The sequence below is a fragment of the Rhinolophus sinicus genome, chromosome 1 (assembly GCF_057876585.1).
Source record: "Rhinolophus sinicus isolate RSI-liver-muscle chromosome 1, RSI-T2T, whole genome shotgun sequence".
Lineage (NCBI taxonomy): Eukaryota > Metazoa > Chordata > Mammalia > Chiroptera > Rhinolophidae > Rhinolophus > Rhinolophus sinicus.
Genome location: NC_142501.1, coordinates 83,605,459 through 83,610,408, shown reverse-complemented (window position 1 = coordinate 83,610,408; position 4,950 = coordinate 83,605,459). Strand labels below are relative to the sequence as shown.

Genomic DNA, 4,950 nt, shown 5'->3' with positions numbered 1-4,950 from the left:
GTACATTTTTCGTGAGAGCTCCAAGAGAAAAGTTCAGGGCAGAATTCTGATTGGCATGGCTTAGGTGATATGCCTATCATTGTCTCACTCTAAGGCCAGTGCCAGCCTTGATGTAGTATTCTGACCAGGCCTGGATCATGTGCCCATTCTTGGAGGCAGGAACTGAGGTTTCAGTGCTCCTGAAACATATGCACTGAACAGGGTTTCAGTGGGATGGTGTGGGAGAAATTTGGTTCCACGATGGAAGGTTTGCTGGGCAGAGAACAGCCACAACAACATATACCCCTAACAGAGATGTTGCAAACAAATATTAGGCTTTATAATTAGGACCCAAATATCTGATGTCTCTGTGATAGTCTTTGTAGGTTTCAATGGAAAAACAAGACAGAAGAAAAGAATAAATAAGAAGGGAAAAAGAAAAATGGAATAACAGCTAGGGATGACATAGCATGAGTTAAGCAGATGATTTTCAGGATGAAAGAGACCTGAAGATGTTTTAGTCGGAGAGAGGCAGAGTTGAAAACTCTAGAGAGAAAGGGAAAAATATCAATGGAAAAAAGTCAAGGAGGGAAAAGAACAAAGATGAGGAGACACCCCTCATCTTTTGACACAAGAAGAGAAGAGATTTTGGTGGTGTGGACGTGCCATATTGAAAAATTATCCATTTTTAAACACAATATTTTCACTTTAAAACATCTCATATAGGAATTGTTTCCACATCGTTTCGTAATTCAATTGTAACATTATTGTAGCGTTATATGAACTAATGGTGCTTCTTATAATCAATACTCTTAGATTTAATGAAATTTGGCTGGTAACTATGTCAGTAATCTGAAGGCTTTCATGCTTGACCCCTTCCATACTCTTGTTTTTCTGAGCACATGAAGTAGGGATGAGGCAAGGTAGATTGCCAGTAGGGATGGGGCTAGAATTTGGATCAGGTGAGTACAGTCCAGTTCTGGATTGACTCTTAGCTCCCCCCATTATTACTGGGGTCCTTGGTCAAGTAGCTTGATTGCTCTAAGCTTCAGTTTTCTCATCTATAAAATAATAGTACCTAACCTATGTATGAGGTGAAAACAAAATGAGATAGATGTAAGAACAAAAGCCTTAGCATGTTGCCTGGACCATAGAAAATGTGAATAAAAGTTAGTTGTCGCTATTGCTGTTTTTATCAGTATTTTTGGTTCAGGGAAGTGTGAAGGTTTGCAAAAGCTGCCATGGAGACTGGAAGAATGAGCTAAAAACTATCAGAACAGTGCGGAGAACCCATCCAAGAGTTGAAACCACAGTCTACCGATTACGTCAATGTTCCTCCGACAGTTTGGCTGATTAGGTGTAGATGTGGCAATGGCAAGCTGTAACACATGATGTTTGGCTGGACGAGTGTAGCAACATGACAATCATGCTGCTGTAATAAAAGAGAAACGAACGGAACTTTATTAATAAATATATCTCATACATCCATGGGAGAAACTCAGGGATAAGTAACTCAAAGAGGTGGTTTAGAACTTGGGCTTAAACACCACCTTCAGCTAAAACACAGGAGTAAGGGTGTGGGGGAGGCAAATATGGCAAGGAGACCAGAAAAAGTATGGTGAACAAGAGTAAGATTTGTTATGCAGATTTAAGTAGGTGTCTTCTCCATGATAAGAGTCTCTTGTGATTTGGTCATTCTTCTCTTCCTGGAACAGAGAGGGAGAGACACTTACAAATGGAGATTTCCTTTATAAATGTAAATATCCTTTACTAAAGGATAATTTCTACTTTGTTTTCAGAGTGTCTCCTGTGTCTGCTATTTCTCAAAATAATCATCTTAAAATAATCCTTATGCCAAAGATACATATTTGGGGGCATATTCTGGTCTCCTAGAGTCATATTTTGGGGTGGCACATTCTGATATCCTACAGCGTGTAACATTATAGTACATTTTTATTCTTTTATGTATTTATTGCCTGCCTTCCTGGCAAGTAAGGAGGTAGTGACTTAGTTTTGTTCACAGCTCTAGCTCCAGTTCCTGGTACAGACAGACACATAAATAATTGTTGAACAGACAAATGAATAAATGAATGAATGAAGAGTGAGAGGGCGATTCAGATAATAATCAGAAGTTGAGGCTGCAACGAAAGGAAATGAAGCCAGAAAGAAGCTGACACACACTTGCTCATTTCTTCAAAGTGATTTGTTCGGTACCTACTGTGTGCCTACTCTGTTTTAGGTGCTAAGGACAGATCAGTGAAAAAAACAAAAACAAAATCCCTGTTCTGTGGGGGTTATATTCCACTGTGGGAGAGGAAAAATAAGCACAACCAATAATTAATTATGTACTGTGTTGGAATGGAAAAGCAGACCAGGGCAAGGGTACTCTGGAACTCGGAAAGAAGGGCAGCGGTTACAATTTTAAACTGCGTAGTCAGGAGAAACCTGACGGAGACAGCAGTGTTTCCGTGTAGGTTGGAAGTTGATTATGGAGAGCTTGGTTGAATTAGGCCATGAAGCACGCACACACCGCCCATCACCCTCCTCAAATACGAAGGCGTCTGGGTGAAGATTTTCTGAGGCAGAAGGTACAGTGAGAGCAAGGGACCGAGGTAGGAGGATGCCCGGACTGTACCAGGACTAGCCCGGAGGCCAGTGTGGCTGCAGCAGAGCAAGACCAGAAGAAGGCCCGGACGTGAGGAGCGTGTAGACTTTGTTCTGGGCATTGTCAGCCATTGTAAGGACTTGGATTGTGATTCTGAGCAATGGAAGGCCATGCAGGATTCTACGTATTGGAATAACATGATCTCCACTTTGTGTCAAACAACCTAAGAGAGAATTATCCCCATTTTATAACTAATAAAACTGAAGTTCGGAGGGCGAAGTTATTTATTCAGAATCACGAAGCAAGTGGCCATACTACGATTGGAACCCAAGACACACCCTACTCACGTTCCTAGTCAACACACAGGTTGTCTCCCCCATAACACCTGCCGCACAAGGCACCTCCCATGCCGGAGAGGAGCATTCCACCTCTGTGTGGGACCTCAGGGTGGCAGCCAGCAACAAGAGCTTCTGTATTTCCCCAAAAATAAGACCAGGTCTTATATTAATTTTTGCTCCAAAAGACACATTAGGGTGTATTTTCAGGGGCTGTCTCATTTTTTCATGTACCACAATCTACATTTATTCAAATACAGTCATGTCATCTTCTTCTGGAACATTGTCATAACAGACTAAATGCATCCGTCTGGCTGACGATCTTAACTGGGGTTTATTTTCGGGGTAGGTCTTATTTTCGGGGAAACACGATATGTGCTACAGCCTCACTTTGTGAGTTTATCCTTCCAGCTGAAAGAGAACCACTGCCCTTGTCCACCCCTCTACCTGCTGTGTAATATGAGCGAGAAGAGTGTCACCAAAGCATTATGAGCCCCCAAAATGCTCCAAACTCTAGAGGAACCGCAGTCCTCAAATGACAGCTCCTGTCCCTTGTGTAAACTGGTGAAGGGAAGCGCCCCAGCCCCAGTCCCAATCCCCAACTTTTTGTGACACATTTGTATCTTGTGGTCCCAGGTGCAGGCATTTATGAACCAAGGACAGTTCATCCATTAGTTAGACTGTGACATAAAACTATGGCCCAGTCCAATTCTGTAACCCATCGGAACTAGAAAATTCTAAAAGATCTCCCTGTTGCTCCCAGGAGCAAATGCATAAGCAGAGAATTCTGTGGGCAGAGACAAAAATGGAACAAGAAACTGGGCACAGCAGATGTGCTGAGACAGAGCTGATCCAGGGTGGTGTTACCTCTGTTCCTGAGCTGACTGTTTCCAGAAGTAATGCACGTGCATTCTGACAATAGCCCTTGCTTTTCCTGAGGGAACTTGAAAACTAACCAATCGAAGCAAAAGCAAGTCTCCCGGTCACTCTTGATGTTTTCAAAAGATACCGCTTCTGCTCACGTGATGCAGTGGGGTGTCGGTCTCCAGCTGCCGGGGCTATCTCTGTGTCCTCTACTCTGGGAGTGCTGGAGAGCCAGAACCCAGGCTGGAGTCAAGGCCGATTCTCCTGACTCTCATGGGTGGGATTCGTGATGATGCCTCCCTTTTCCGATGTGGAACACAATGTTCTAACCACAAAAAGCATTTCAATAAGATGTTCTGTTTTCTACCAGGCATCTCCCTCTTATTTTTACCATGACTGCTAACCTAGTCTGGAACCAAGGATTCTAAAATAATCCTAGCAAGTTAAACTCACTTTCTAATATTCAATTAAATCCAATAAACACTAAGTGACTACCTAGAATGTGTTGGGTATTAGGAACAACTGTGCATAAGGCCGATAAGACCTCAGGGAGCATCCGCCTACCAAAAAAAAAGAAAGAAAGAAAGAAACATCGACGAACTTGTAGTCTTACCTTGGACTTGGTTGCACAGTTCTGTTGGGTATAGAGTTTTGTTGAGGAACATAGAAAAGTGATGTTTACTCTCTCTCTTGTGAGCTTAAGAACTTGAAGTTTGTCATTTGCTGACCCAGCAAACTCTTGGAACATATTGCTGGAAAAGCTGATTAAAGCTAAAGCCTGTCTCCTTGTCTCATGGACTGAATACTTTCATTAAGGTTTGAATGTCCTCCTTGTTCCTTTAAACAATGGCGTCCATCCAAGTCATTAACTTCCTGATAGCCTGTCCTTCCCCCCAGCTATCTGTTCCAGATCTGTACTCGGTGACTCAAGTTGCATGGATGCTTTGATGGAAGTTGGGAATGAACAAACATGTAGAGTATTAAATCTTAAAATACATTGCCTGAACTGTTTTCTATCCCAGATAAATGGAAAAGGAAAATTGAGCAAAATAAGGATGTTCTGACTAGTTTATAAATCAGCAATCTTCTGTGCTTTTTCTAGTCTTATTTTTTTAAAATTAACGTACAGTAACATTGAACTTTTCTGTACGTACAATTCTATAAATT

At 42.0% G+C, this 4,950-nt stretch overlaps 1 long non-coding RNA gene across 1 annotated transcript; it reads right to left on the bottom strand.

Moving 5' to 3' along the window:
• Positions 1-1,417: 1,417 nt before the first annotated feature.
• LOC141570070 (uncharacterized) lies at positions 1,418-4,554 on the bottom strand. The gene is made up of 2 exons (XR_016021672.1): positions 4,397-4,554; positions 1,418-1,685 (listed from the first exon to the last, which is right to left on the bottom strand). It is a non-coding gene; the product is annotated as an uncharacterized LOC141570070 (long non-coding RNA).
• Between the last annotated feature and the right edge of the window lie 396 nt (positions 4,555-4,950).